At 35.0% G+C, this 16524-nt stretch overlaps 1 long non-coding RNA gene across 1 annotated transcript in view; it reads left to right on the forward strand.

Annotated features, from left to right (window-relative positions):
- The window catches only part of LOC119874506, a 232974-nt gene extending 216847 nt beyond the window's left edge, over positions 1-16127 (forward strand). The window contains exon 5 of the long non-coding RNA XR_005369356.1: positions 15221-16127. This is a non-coding gene — a long non-coding RNA (uncharacterized LOC119874506). The remainder of the gene's footprint in view (positions 1-15220) is intronic.
- The last annotated feature ends 397 nt before the right edge of the window (positions 16128-16524 follow it).

Raw genomic sequence — 16524 nt, forward strand, 5'->3', positions numbered from 1 at the left:
GATTTTTTCATTTTCCCTGGGTCAATACCTTTCCTCTCCAGGACCTTTTGCTACAAATGTAATTGCAGTTTATCAAGGCAGTTAGTCATACACAAAGGATTTCTGAGATGCCAGTTTGAGAAGTTCTTCACAGTATTTTCTATCTGCTATCAGCTATAAAACTTGGTGACAAGAAGGTTTTATCCTCATGCCACATTTTTTTCTTCTTCACCTTGAACAGTGCTTCTTTATGTATTACAGTTATCTCAATAGCTTTTGTTGAAAAATAGATGAAAATGGTCTAAGGAATTCTTAGTACATTTTGATATTAACATGAAAATTTGCCATTTCAAAGAGGGAGAATGCTAAATAAGACATAATGTGACTTTCCTATGTGTGTTGCAGATCTGAAGTTATTACCTAAATAGAACCTTTTGCTTTATGTGTGAATGCCATTTTTTTTCTGTAACGAGGGTATTTGATAGACTTTATTTAAGGGATCTTATAAACTAAAGTTTTGGACAGTTTCTTTCAGTGATATATTATTTGTTCTGCATAATTTAATAATATCTTTAAATATTTATAATTTATATTCATTTATTAGCTTAGTTGCCATTAAAATTCTGAGAAAAGTTCATTTTATTTTTTATTTTATTTTATTATTTTTTTAAAGATTTTATTTATTTATTCATGAGAGACACAGAGAGAGAGAGAGAGCCAGAGACACAGGCAGAGGGAGAAGCAGATTCCACACAGGGAGCCCGACATGGGACTCGATCCTGGGACTCGATCCTGGGACTCCAGGATCACATCCTGGGCCGAAGGCAGGCGCTAAACTGCTGAACCACCCAGGGATCCCCAAATGTTCATTTTAAAACATAGTATTATCATTATCATTATTTGTCAGATGAAGAGGAAGGATAATAGCTAGCAAGAAAGTGGGATAAAGTAACTTTTAAAAATAAACTTTTTATTTGGGGATATTTAAGATTTACAAAGGATTGCTAAAAACTCTCATCCAGTTTCAGCTTCCCCCAATGTTATTAGCTTACATTGCCACCTACGTTTGTCAAAACTAAGAATCTAGCATTGGTACATTATTTTTAATTGAATACTTCACTTTATTTGGATTTTACCAGTTTTAAAAAAATTAATGTCTTTTTTCTCTTCCACAATCTAGTATAGTTTGTCATATCCTATTTAGTGTCCCTGATCTTTGATAGTTTTTCAGCTTTTTCTTGTATTCAATGGCCTTGGCAGTTTTGACAGTGTCAATCAGTTATTTTGTAGAGTTTCCTTCAATTTGGATTTTTCTGATATATTTTTTACCATTAGACTGGGATTATGAGCTTTTAGAAAATGTACAGATTATGTGCCTTTTCCATCACTGTATGTCAGGGGTATATGACAACCAACTTGGGAATAGAGTTAATTTCATGGGCATATAGTGTTCAACATGCCCCATGAATACAGAATTCTAACAGATGAACAGTTCATGGAAACTCAGCCAGACTCAAGAAAGTATATGGCAAGCATGTTTCTTTGACAATTAAATGAGGTTGCTTATAATCTGGAGTGACCACACATTCAATTTGTACCAGAACTTGTTTCACAGTTGTAATAAAATGACCAAAGGACCCCAATGTATCCTTCCTTGCTTGTGTTACTTCCAGTATAGTAACCTACAACTTCAAATGGGAGGAATCTCATAACCAACCCTTATACACATATGTAACTTTTGAGACAGGAGGAGGACATTTTAGAGAAAGTGAAATATATATATATAGTAACCATTAGGTGATTAATTTGCATTCTGAATCTTCACCTACACAAGGAAAAGTGGCCTGGAGAAATATGTATTACAGAGAACCAAGACAAACTACTACATTTCATGACTGAAGTTTACTCTCCCTTGACAGGGGAATGAAATTTGGACATTCTACCCAAATTTCTCATCAATTATTTGGGGAAACCCCAGCTGATCTTATTGATTCCCAGACTCCCTTTTCAGGTATCTATGGGTAATACAGAGTTGTATAAACATTTCTAATATTAATTTATAACATTTTTGGGCAGCCCCGGTGGCGCAGCGGTTTAGCGCCTGCCTTCAGTCCAGGGCCTGATCCTGGAGACCTTGGATCGAGTCCCACGTCCACGTCAGGCTCTCTGCGTGGAGCCTGCTTCTCCCTCTGCCTTTGTCTCTGCCTCTCTCTCTCTCTCTTTCTCTGCATCTCTTTGAATAAATAAATAAAATCTTTAAAAAAATTTATAACATTTTTAATTAGTATTTAAATAATCAAAATTTAAAATGAATTCAATTATGTGTACAATGATTTGCTTAATTCTTATATAAAATTAATATTTATATAGCAATTAAAATGATTTAAATATATTTAACATTATTTAATGTTTATTTTTAACTCTGGATGCCTGATCAGGTATTATGTACATTGTTTCTTAGGCTATACTTTGGGCAAATCTTCCTTAGCTTTATCTTAGTATCTCCAAGGTCATGAGTACAAATCAACATCACATTATGAAGTTTATGAATCAGCTTGATCCTTTAATTTTAGGTTTTGAATATTTTGGAACCAAAAAGATAGCAAAATGCAGATTAGAATCAAATTGGTGCTTAATGAAGAACTAAATCAACTCCTCAAATTTATAGCTATCAGTTAGCAATCACCCTGAAAGTAATGTATTTGGGAAAACTTCAAAAATGGACTGGATCTAAAACAAAAGATTGTCTTTGTCATATGTTCAATTGTGCCTCCTCCCCCACAGCTCAATTCACATGTTGAAGTCCTAACCCTCCATACCTCAGAATGTGATCTTATTTGAAAATAAGGTCTTTGCAGATGCAACTAATTAAGTTAGGATGAGGGCATAGCGGAGTAAGGTAGGTCCCTAATTCAGTATGACCAGTGTAGTGTTTTTATAAAATGAGAAAGTTTGGGAAAATTGAGGTAGACTGCGAGAGTACCAAGGGAAGATGCGGCTGAGTTTGGGAATGTCAAAGGTGGTCAGCAGGACACCAGAAGTCTTCAGAAGGAAACAATCTTGAAATAACCATGATCTCAGGTAAACCAAGAAGAATTTCCCTATTTTAAGATAAGTTGATTAACAATGTTAATGCCACCTACAGCCTTGGTTCCCTTCTCCTATGTAACAGGTTCCTGGTATTAGGATGTGCACATCTTTTAGAGGGACATTATTCTGCCTACCACAAAGCTCAGAGAAGGAAATAATAAGGATACAAAGCTATTGAGGTCAAGAAGAGAAAAACAGGGGACCTAATTAATAATTTGAAAATCTTAATTTTTCAAAAAAGTGAACAAAAAAGAAAGATTACTTATTAACTTGGTGAAGAAAGAAAGGAAGGGAAGCATGAAGGTAGAAACTAAGACAAAATAAAAAGATAAATATTTTTTCAGAAAAAAGTTTTTTAAAAATCATGAAATTACATTGCAAGCATTTATGAAGAAAATAATTGAAAATGTAGATGAAATGGATAATTTCCTAAAAAAATTCTGATTACCAAAATTCAGTTAATTAAAATAATAGCAAGCAAACCTTACATCCAGGACATGGTTTCTAAATATCATTTCCTGATAAAAAGGACCAGGGCTCCTTGAAGATTTTAAGTATTAATGAGGTAAATTATAAGATGAATCTGGAACATTTTGTATTTTCAGAAAATAAAAAAGGACTGAAAAATAATGAGGGATTTTTTTTTTAAGGGAATGTTTATAGGACAGAGTTTCCAACTTCCAATGCCCAAATGTGGGACAAGTTGGGAAAAAAAATCTAGATTGTAACTCAGAAAAAAATACATATACATAAATCTATACAGATTGAAAAAAATGACTAAATAAATAAATAAACAGTACATCTTTTTATAGTAAAATACAATTAATAAATGTAGATAGAATGGTGGAAATAGAAAGCCCCAATAGGCAAACACCATAGAAATAATAGTTACAGACTGAATGAAAACTGAATGCTAAAATTAGTGGCCAAAATATGATGAAAAACAAGAAATTTGCATAAACTTGAAATATCTTCCCACAAGGTTCTTAAAAATATAAAAATGAAAAGAGATTATTTACAGTGCAGAAACATGAGAGCCACCATCTCAACTAAGTGATCAGTGTTAACATCATTGGTAATAAATCATACCGGCATCATATACCACTTGATTTGTTAGAGAAAGTCCGAACATGATTTCTGATTTCTGTGTGTTTTTTGTTCTTGGCAAAAATAAGTGATCTCATTCTAATCATGAGGAAATATTACACAATTGAGGGGAATTTTAGTAAGTGGTTAGTACTTTGCAATAGTGGATAGGACACACATGAACAAAATACCATAAAATAAAATGATAAATTGGACATCGAAATTAAAAGCAAATGCTGTTCTAAATTCTTTGTTAATAAGTTAATACAAGGAGAGCCTAGGTGGCTCAGTCAGTTAAGCATCTGCCTTCAGCTCAGATCATGATCCCAGGGTCCCGGGATTGAGCCACACAATGGGCCCCCTGCTCAGTGAGGAGCCTGCTTCTTCCTCTGCTGTTCCCTCTGCTTGTGCTATCACTCACTCTCTCTGTCAAATAAATAAATAAATAAATAAAATCTTTTAAAAAAGAAGCTAATATAAGCTACAAAGTGGAAGAAAATATTTGCAAAACACTTATCTGATATCTGAAATACATGAAGGACTCTCACAACTCCGTATAAAGTATATGACACAGGACCTCAAATTTGAGCATACATTTATCAGAAAATAATTACAGATGGCCAATAAGTACATGAAAAGATCACCGTTATTAATCAGTAGGAAATGCTAATTAAAGCCATAATTCAACAACACAGTACACCTATTGTAAAAGGGAGGGAGGAAAGGGCAAGGAAGGGAAGTAAAGAAAAGCAAAGGAAAAAGAGGAAAAAAATATAACTGACAGCAGCTGGAACTCTGATACATTGCTGATAAGAATGCAAAGTAGTGCAACCACTCTAGAAAACAGTCAGCAGTTTCTCATAAAACCAAATATACATTTACCGTATCGCTCAGGTATTCCATTCTTAGGTAATTCCTAAAGGAAAATGAAGATACACAAAACATTTTATGTGAATATTTATAGCAGCTTTATTCACTATTTGCCCAGTTATGGAAACAAAACGAATGTCCTTCAACTGGTGAACATATATGCATAAAACAGATACTACACAACACCACAAATGAATGAACTAATGACCCGTATAGCAAAATGGATAGCTTTTAAAAGCTTTATGTTTATGCTAAGTTATAGAAGCAAAGATAAAGCTAAGCAAAATAAGTCAGTCATAGAAAGATACCTACCATATGGTTTCACTCATATGTAGAATTTAAAAAACAAAACAAATGGGCATAAGGGGGAAAAAAAGGAGAGGAAGAGAGACAAACCAAGAAACAGACTATATAGAGAATAGAGTGATGGTGACCAGAGGGGAGGATGGGTGAAACAGGTGATGCAGATGAAGGAGGGCACTTATGATGATCACTGGGTGTGGTATGGAAGTGCTGAATCACTATATTGTACACCTGAACCTAATATAATATTGTCTGTTAAATGTCTGTTAAATTTAAATGTCTGTACATTTAACTGTAATTTAAATAAAAGCTTTAAAAAAGGATAAAGGAAATTCAGTAGGGAGAAAATCAGATTAGTAATTGGCAGGGGATTCACTAAAAATAGCAACTTTTTGTGGTGATGGAAGCATTTTATGTTTGGATTGTGGTCGCAGCAACATGACTATTTATGGATGTCCAAATTCATAGAACCTAAAAGGATGAATTTTACTGTATGTAAATTATATCTCAGCAAACCTTAAAAATAATAAAATATGGGCAAAGATATACTAGGTGAATACAAATCAAAAGAAAGCAGGGCTCACAATCATACTTTCAAGGCAGAAGTCAGACCAAAAATCATTAGAAATAAGTATATTTTATAATCTTATATAAAGGCTATAAATCACAATAAATTTAATAGAGTTATTAATATTTATGTGTACACCAACATAGCAATAACTCATAAAGCACAAAATGCAAGAGATTCAAAGAATATACAGGGGCACACTTATAAAACAAAAGAATAATGAAAAAAAATCCAGAAAATGTAAACCAACTAGGTTGTTAAACTTAAGAATGAAATTTAAAAAATGTCAAGAAACTTTTGGGTCACATTTGAAAAATAAAATTACAAAATTCTTTCAAAATGATAGAGTATGGAATACAAAAATCTGTGGGACAGCAGTAGAATAAGTACCAAAGAAAAAAGTAGGGTACAAATCCCTATGTAAGTAAGATAAAAAAGAAAATAGATTAATTAAACACTCAGCTCAATAAACTAGAAAAGGAGTAACTAAATGAGAGTAGAATTAATAAAGATAAAACAGAAATTAATGACTTGAAAAACATAAAAACAATGGAACTAATGAATAAATGTAAAAGCTAATCTCCTTGGGAGAAAAATATACAAAATAACCACTAGCTAATCTAATGGAGGGGCAGGGGGAAGATACCAAGGGAAGACAAGCATTAAATTCATATTGTAGTAAAATTTTCAAGACCATTCCATTTTTTAAATTAAAAAAAAATGAGTTGCAAGGGAAAATATGAAAGAACAAGATGGGGGGGTGACGACTAGGGCTTAAATGGGACATATTAACCATTTAAAGCACATGAACTTCTTTTGAGTGCTGCTTTAAGCAGCCAACCAGACAGACTTAAAAAAATGGGGAAAATGACAAAATTGGGACATTTAAATGCTGACAAGAATACTGAGTAAGGAATTCTTTATTTTTATGTATGATAATGTACTTAAACTAAATTTTAAAATGATTACTGGCTTTCTGAGTTAAACACTGAAATGTTTATAGATGTAATGATCTTGGGTATTTAAAAAATAATCCTATATTGTGAACTAAAGAGGAGAAAGCAAGTAGAATTGCAGATGAAACAAGAATTCCTAGGGGCACTTGGGTGGCACAGTTTATTAAGTTGCCAACTCTTGGTTTCAGCTCAGGTCCTGAGATCAAGCCGTGTGTAGAGCCCCCAGTGGGGCTCTGCGCTCACCATGGAGTCTGCTTAAGACTTTCTCACAACTTGCCTCTGCCCTTCCCCACCCTACTCCTTCTTTCTCTCTCTAAAATAAATAAATCTTTTTTTAAAAAAGAATTCCTAATTTTTAAAAAAGATTTTATTTATTCATCAGAGACACACACACACACAAAGAGAGAGAGGCAGAGACACAGACAGAGGGAGAAGCAGGGTCCATGCAGGGTGCCTGACATGGGACTCGATCCCAAGACTCCAGGATCATGCCCTGGACCAAAGGCAGGTACTAAACTGCTGAGCCACCCAGGGATCCCAAGAATTCCTGATTCGATGAAGTTGTTGACTCTAGATGATAGCTACACGTGGGTTCGTTTTATTCTTCCATTTACTTTTGCATATGCTTCATAGTTTTCATAATGAGTTGATAGTTTCACAGAATTTAAAGCTATTACTCTACTGGTTCAAGCATTGTACGTAAATATGGCAGATTGGGAACGGCCACTAATTGGGGGGGGGGGGCAGAATATACAGATTTGCCTAGCACGTCTAAAAATTGGGTTGACCATATTCAGTGACATAGGTAAATCTCCTAAGTCTCATATGGAGCAAAATAAATGATACACAAGAGCATATACTCTGTGATTCCATTTATATAAACTTCAAAATAGCAAAATCTATGGTTAAGTTTGAATAGTGTTTCTTCTGTTGGGGAGGAGTAGTGACCAGAACAGTGATTCACAAGAGGCTATTTATTGCACAGGCAGATTAAATTTTTGGCATTTTCTTTGAGTTATATACTAATCAATTGTGTATTTCTCAGTATACTTTCAATAAAAAGGTAAAAAAAAAAATGCCTGATGTGGGAACAGGTGTTCTAAGATCTCTCATAGACTCCCTTGGCATTGATTTCATCTAATGATAACTTTATTACTTCATTTGAAGCAAGTTCAATGGACAGGTCCCCCTGTGCTCTTTAATCACACCATTTAAAGGCAGCCTAGTGCCGTTTTTGGCATATTATTTCTAACTGGGACTTGGCGGGCTTATTAAAAAATGCAAAATTTATTTTTTGAGAAATTTGTGTGAATTGGTAAATACACTTGAGAAAGTAATTAACACAGTGAGTTTGTTATTTCTATTTTTTCAAGATAGAGGGAAGCAGTGAATGCATTCCAGGTATTAGAGGACTTGAAATCTTACAAGGGAAATTGACCAAGAATTTTACTAAATTGAATATATAACACATAAGGAAAAATTATGAGCCATGAAATTCCTGTCCTCGACGGGGGAAGCTGTCATCAGGTGAGAAAGGAGAAGCTTCAGAATTCCTATTTAGAAAGCAAAATCTTGGCATCAAATCAGTAAGATTAATATATTTTTAGAAGAAACCTATATAAAATCAACTCAAACAGCAATAGTCTTGAAAAACAAAAGCACAACTTTCAGACCAAACTTCAAGATTGGTAGAGAAAGCCTGTGCCTGGTGTTATCTCAGATTTAAAGCCAGGTAGCACCATGAAAACACACTGATTTATTTCAGTTAAAAAACTTCTTTTTATCAAATGATGGCAATGATCACACACTGTAAAGTAAAAGATATAAGAAGTATTATCAGAAAAGATCCAGTCATTCAAGGAACTCGATAGTGGATCAACTTCCCTGAGTTTCCAGCACATTTTCAGATTCATTACTCAACTAAATGTAATTTTCACTTTTTGGTAGTTTATTAATTTCTATTGCTTATTCTTTCCCCCTGAGAAAACCTTGCAATTTATTGAAAATCTGAGCCACTTACATTATTAAAATTTTCAAAAATAAATCATGACTTTCTTCTCAAAAATTTTTTTGCCCTTTAACTTGGAAACATTTTTGATCACCCCTTGTGATGTTGATACTTTTCGTAAAACTGAATGCAGTCCTGTTTTTTTTTTTTTGCATATTTTAAAAATTCATTTGGATCCATGTTTTTCCCCGCTTGTATCTCTGTCATTGCTATTGCTTTTTTTTTTTTTTTTTGAGGAGAAAAAATTCAAACACTTGCTTTTCATGTTTTTCATGCAGCTAGCAATACCACAGGGAACTCTCCATATTTTTCCTATGTCTGTCACCTTTCATATTTATGTCTAAAGCTAGAAAATCATAAGTAGTTTTATGTCCTTATATACCGCTGACTGTCCACCTCTGCCCACTACAATGACATCCCTGTTGTCCCATATTTCACTTGAAAGCCATTTCTAGAATCAAGTATATATGGGAGGAGTGGCTTTAGGAGAGCAGAGAACAATATTTATTGAGAGTCTATGAGTCAGATGATAGGATGGTCATTTTAATACCTGGTATCTCATTTTATCTGCGTAGTCTCATGATTGCACAGAGGAGAAACTGTCTCTCAGAGAGATAAATAAACTGTCCAAGACCAAACACAAGCTTATCTCACTCCAAAGTTAAGAGGTACAAAGATCTTGAATGTGAAAAATGAAGCGAATTCTAGATGCTCTTATGTTTTCTGAATCTGGTCAACCCAGACTTTCTTATCCTTACATTCTTGACGTCTGGTGCTTTGGGAGAATGTAGAGGGTTACAGGCAGGTCAGTATAGAATTATCAGTTCCATTTGGGAAACTACCAATGTAAGGAAATGACTAATAATGAAGTAGGGAAAGAAGAGTCTTTCAGAACACATGTCCTTCAGAAATATGGTCTCCTAACTGCACTGAGTTCTCCCTATTTTTAGCAACTACTGTCTAAACTAAAAATCTTAGCACTGGTCTAGTTTAAGTATTCAATTTGACTTGTCTCACGAGAAAAAAAATGTCAGTTCCTTGAAGGAAACCGTCTTGAGAAATATCTTTTTTTAGTATCTTCATAATTCCCAAGAGGAGATTAACTAAATAGAATTGAGTTTTGTTGAACTAAATTGTCTTAGGTTTCAACTGCTGTTTTGATTTTCACCTGTCTCTACGTTTTCTGTTGTGGATTGCAGCAACACTTTATAACATCACTGAAATGATGTTATGCTGGAAGTTGGTGTAATGTCTGCAGGGATGAGACACCACTTCCCTGCAGCTTTTGGAAGGTGTTTCATGCAGTTCAAAAGGAAGCATTTTAAAGCAAAAACTTTTGGCTTGCCAGTGAACGTTCTTCGTGATCTGACTGTTTTGTCAAAAACTATGAAGGTTTTGAGATATTCTCCCTTGTGTGTGTATGAGTATTTGTGAATACTGTGTATCTATGTATATGTGTATGTGTATATAGACATATATGTGTAGGCATGTGAATTTTATATATATGTTAGTAGAGAAACACAAGGCGTCCAGATAAGAGAAAAGAGTCTCACACACAAGATCAACAGTAACGTTTCAACATTTAATTTCCTACAGCTAGACTGTAGGCAACATAAGCTCCTATGGACACTTTCAAGGCAAGTGATGAGTTTCACTCCCAGAGGAGAGATGGAGAACAATGGATTTGTTCAGGGGAAAGACAGCTGCTCCTTTCCCCTTCTGAAAGGAGATAAAACAACAGCAGCAACAACAACAACAACAAACAACAACACCTTGTTCTTTAAATGGGACGGAAATGATTCACAACCTTTTAGAATGTGAGTGCGTCTTTCTAAGGAACATGTAAAACCTGGAGTCCACAGCTTTTTTGACCTAAAAATGTATCCAGATTCTGGGCTTCATCCCTTTTGAATCATAAATTCCTAGGGAAACAGTCTTCTTGATACCTTGATTATTTAATCTAAGGGCCTAATCCATATTGTAACCATTTGGCTCTCTAGGGGAGATAAGAGAAGTGTTACCATAATTATGGATCAGAGTAATTAACTGTACAAATAAGTGCCGATCTAATCTTAATGGCATATGGAAGGTAAAATGTTTCTAGGGAAAGTGAAAGCAAACATTCTTTTTTCTTTTATTTCTATGTCTCAGGAGGATAGGCTTTTTATAGGAGCACTGAGAAATTAGGGAAATTGTATTTCCCTTTATGTTCTCACTATTTCCCTACTAGTATTACTCATATTTCCCCCTTTACATATAGCATGTTTTGCCAATGGAACTATTCTCTGGACCTGATGGTATATGTCTCAGAATTTCTCTCTTCTGCAGCTTTGCCTGTAGTATTCCCTCTACATAGAACTCCATCTCAGCCCAGTGGGCCCAAACCCTCCCAAAGACTTCAACATTGAAATACTTTCTTCCCATGGAATTTGGTAGATTTCCTAACTGGATACCTTCTCTTCCTTCTTTGAAGTACTATCTCATGCTCTGGTCCTCTTTTATAGTATTTAATCATGTTCTAGCTTGTATTATAGCTATTTAGATACCAGTCATTTTCCCTGATATACTATATGGTTATTCAAATCAAGGCTTATAATTCAATTTTAGGTATACTGAATATCAGTTTTTTTCTTTCAAGCTGAAATGTTTCATTTTAAAATTTATTTTAAGATAAAATACACCTGGGTGACTCAGTAGCTGAGCATCTGCCTTTAGCTCAGGTCATGATCCCAGAGTCACATCAGGTCCCCACAGGGAGCCTTCTTCTCCCTCTGCCTATGTCTTTCCCTCTCTCCCTGAGTCTCTTATGAATAATTAATTAATTAATTAATTAAAAAATAAATTTATTTTTTCCTGTGACTTATTATGTCTGATGTCCTTCTTAATATCATAGGAATCTAAATTTTCTGTTGGAAAATACATTGTTTAATTTAGGAAGATACATTAATTTAGGTAACTAATGCTGACGTTTCACAGGCTAAGAACTAAGCCTAGGCTTATTTAACCGTAAAAAAATCCGTAAAACAAAATTGGTTAATGAGACCAATTAATGTTCAAAGATTTGAGCAAGGGTTAATTGCATCAGAAACACGATTACATTTTTTTAAATAAATGAGCTTGACAATTATAGAACAATGCTTTTAAAAATTGTTTTGTGATATGCCTATGGCACCTAGGACCAATCGTGTATGTACTTCTTCTTTTTAAAAGTTTTTAAGAGAGGGAGAGAGAGAATCCCAAGCAGGTTCCACGCTTGACCCGAGGCTCCACCTCACAATCCTGAGATCATGACCTGAGCCGCAGAATCAGTTGCTTAACTCACTGAGCCACCTAAGCACTGCTCATGTGTGTACTTCTAACTAGTTTTTGTGTTTACAGCTTTTGAAACCACATTAAGACTTATTTATGTGTCATACTTAATGTAATATACTCACATTAATTAATATACTTCTATTAATATACTTAATATATTAGCACATTGAATTATGGTTTAATAAATATTGAGTGAATAAAAGTTTGGTTTATTGCTATTATTACCTTTTGATTCTCTTATAACAATATTATCAGTCCTTTTTGAGGTAACTCAACATTTTGTGGGGTTCAATTAAGTATAAGATTATAATTAGACTAAGGATTTGAAAGAATTTTTTCTTTGCATTATTTTGATTCCTAGCTCTTCATTTTGAGTATTGCTAATGCTAGTTAGCTGATCTTAGCAGCCAGTACTTAATTTCATGATAGAATATGAGCTGAACTTAAATGTTCCACTTTCTGTGTTACTGCTAGAGACTTAATTTGTCTCTGTTTTTGAAAGAGAAATAGTGATGGAAACATTCTTGTTGGTGTTTCCATTTGGCTCTCTAATTCTGTTCTGTCCTTACTGCACTTGTACTCCTAGTACTGCAAAAGTGCTGGATTATAGAATACTCAGAAAATATGAAACTGGATTTCTAAATATGTGACAGTGAGAGAACAACATCCTTTGGCAAAACTGTGAGGGGGATGAAAGTGGGACAGTGTGAATGTCAAGCCTGATCATTTTGGGGATTGTAGCAATACTTGCATGCCATCCAACTAAATGTGTGGTATCAGACAACCTGCTTTTCTGTTAGAAGTTCCACAGAGAAAATTTCAAAGTTCAATTCTGTAACTATTTGGGGGTTTTTGGAAAAGCTTTGTCCCCCTCTGAGTTAAAAGTAAAAAAAAAACCTGTGTTAATGAGACCAATTAATGTTCAAAGATTTGAGCTAGGGTTAATTGCATCAGAAACACGATTACATTTTTTTGAAATAAATGAGCTTGAAAATTATAGAACAATGCTTTTAAAAATTGTTTTGTGATATGCCAAAATCATCAAATATTTAAAAAATAAACCACTGCAATTTCTCCATGAATCCTAATATAATCATATTAATAGTACTTATTTTTATTTTACGTAATATAAACACTATTCCTGCTACAGATTTTCCATAGCTGTCAAGTTTAAAGAAATGCCATGTATAATTTCTGACCAATTTGAAAAACTCAACACCTCTCTGTGCTAATGGGAGACCTACTTCATTTATATAAATAAGCCTTATGATGACTTTACTTTCTCTGAATTCTTTTTTATTCCTTTGTTGGTTTGTGCACTAGTGGTTGTGATGATATAGCATCAATAAGCACTAAGCATGTACCTGTTAGAAGAGAAAATCCTCTGTGATTTGCTGCTTCAAATAGGTTGGATTATATTTTTCTCTTGTATTCAAAAGAAAGGAGTTTTTGGAAGTGTCTGGTATGCATACAGATCAGAATACTGGAACAACTGTCTTAGATGAAGCTTATTTACATTAAGATTCTCTAGTGCTGGGATCCCTGGGTGGCGCAGCGGTTTGGCACCTGCCTTTGGCCCAGGGCGCGATCCTGGAGACCCGGGATCGAATCCCACGTCGGGCTCCCGGTGCATGGAGCCTGCTTCTCCCTCTGCCTGTGTCTCTGCCTCTCTCTCTCTCTCTCTCTGTGACTATGACTATCATAAAAAAAAAAAAAAAAGATTCTCTAGTGCTAATGTATATACATCCTATCTTTTACTTTTAGAAGTCCTTTTAGAAACAATATGACTCTTCACTGTCTAATGAATGTTTACTTTTGATTATGATTAAACTCTTTTGTGCTTACATAAAGCAAACGAAGTTGCCGTTGTTGTTGTTGTTGTTGTTGTTGTTGTACTCTTGCCAGAATCCTTGGAATGGAAAGCCTTGAGGGATTCACATGAAGTGTTTGTACCACTACAATGTGTGTTATATGGAGTCTGAGGCAACTGAACCAACACATTTCTGGGGAGAGTATTCACAGCTGGATGATGATAATAAAGCTTGTGTGTAGTTACCCTGTCATGTGACTTTAATCTTGAAATATTTTTAGAATCTTTTCCCTCCATTTCAACTCCATCTGTTCTAGATTGTTCTTCATTCCTACAAGCCAATCCTAACTTATCTCCCTGAGTCCATGATCCCTTTCATTTACTGTGTATTTTCTAATTCACTCTTCTCATATATGTTATTCAGTCAAATATCTGTTCTTTATTTGTTTAATCATTCACTAGTATTTCATGTATCAAGCTTTTACTGGATGCCTTCTAAATGCATAAATTCTGCTGGAGAACTGAGATGACAATTCAGTGGCTACTTTCATGATGCTTAGTAATTCATTTTTCTACTCAACTCTTAAGTAGCTATTCAATTTTCCTAATGCATTGTCAATCCAAATGCTATCTTTCTATCACAGGTTCTCTACATTATAGCCCCTTGGCTTACTAAATCATTCAGGCAGCCCATAGTGTATTAAACAATTATGAAATTCAAGGTACTGTGCTCTTTGATGTTCTTTCCCATTATCACTAAGTATGCTTCCTTTAGGTTTGCCTGATAAAATACAAGATGCCCAGTTAGTGTGATTTTAAGCAAACAACAAACAAATGGTTAGTATAAGAGTGTCCCTGCTGTACTTGGGACATACTTACTCTAAAAATAGTTACTATTTATATGACAATAAACTTTAACTGGGCATCCTGTATTTTTATTTGCTGTGACAATGAACCTTTAGGAGCTTTCCTCTCCTCTAGTGAGATCGAGTTCTTTGCTCTGGATTTCTTGGTAATGAAATATTCTTAGCACTTTACACATTTTCACTCATGTAATTCTCAGGCTACCCAATGATGAAAGAATATTATTCCCACTTTAGATATGAAGGTGTTGGGAAATGAGGGTCAAGGAATTTGCCCAAAGCCACCCATTTTGCCCAAGTCATAAGTATTACTTCTGATGGTCAGCCAGAAACTTCAAAGCCAGAGCCCGGAGTCTTCACCATTATGTTTTGCAGCTTCTGTGGAGCATCGCTGTGTTGCTGGTGACTAATGTGGCTCCAGAAGATAGTACTTGATGGTGATACCTGCAACGACACTTTCATAATTGTTCATTCTTAGATATGTAAGTATATTTTTAAAGTATTGGCATAGTTATCTTGCCTGAGTGTTTCTGGATCCTGGATGCCTGGACACCACAAACACCATTAGAAACCCTCTTCTCTTTCCCTCTTGACTCTGAAAAGAAAGCAGTGCTGGCCTGTAAGAAGGATATGGCTGTGCCAATTATCATTTCTCCAGGCACTGAGGTGTTAAGACGTGTTCTCATTTTGTGCCCTGCAGCTACACCTCCTGAGACCCACTGAGGGAAATTCTATTTCTCCTTCCTCTGTATAATTGGACTCCATCTCCTGGAGATCCATCCATAGAGTGTCAGCGTACTCTTCTGCACTTTAGGTGTGTGACACATTCATCTGCAATGGTCAGAAACTATTCCCTTATCTCTCTTATCCTTTCTTTTCCACTGGGGTCCTTTGACAAGGCAATAATAATACTTGTACATGATCCATCTCTGTAAGTCTGTTCCACCTTGAAAAGGTGTTATGGTCTGATTTGTGTCCTCCTCAAATTCATATATTGCAGTCCTGACCCCTAGCACCTCAGGATGTAACCATATTTGAAAGTAAGGTCTTTCAAGAGGTGAATAGCTTACAATGAGGTCTTGACAGTGAGTCATAATCCAACATGACTGGAGTCCTTATAAGAAGAAGAAATTTGGACATGCTGAGAGATACAGAAGCACACATGCACAGAGAGACAACCAAGGGAATATACAAAAATACAGCCATCTATAACCAGCGAAAGAGGCCTCAGAAGAAATCAAACCTGCTGATAACTTGATCTTTGACTCCTAGTCTCCAGAACTGTGACAAAATAAATTTATGTTGTTTAAATCACTCAGTTTGTGGTGTTTTGATGTGGTAGCCCAAAAAAAGGAATACAGAAGGCTCATTCAGGAAAAAAAAATCTGATACTAGCTCTTCCTCTGAAAATGGACATCAAACTAATGCACATTAATGCTTCCATGAACATGTCATTACCATTTGAACCCACATGCTTAAACTATTCAAAATTTCGCTGTCCACCACTATAGATACCCACATTATCCATGGCACAAGCTACAGTTTCCTACGCTCTTGGTATGTGCTAGTCAATACTCTAGTGACCTTCATATGGCATCTCTACTAATCCTCACAACAATTCTGAAAGTTAGATGTTACTACAGATAAGACGCTTGAGTCTAAGATCCCCAAGTAGAAAA

The sequence above is a fragment of the Canis lupus genome, chromosome 14 (assembly GCF_011100685.1).
Source record: "Canis lupus familiaris isolate Mischka breed German Shepherd chromosome 14, alternate assembly UU_Cfam_GSD_1.0, whole genome shotgun sequence".
In the NCBI taxonomy this organism is placed as follows: domain Eukaryota; kingdom Metazoa; phylum Chordata; class Mammalia; order Carnivora; family Canidae; genus Canis; species Canis lupus.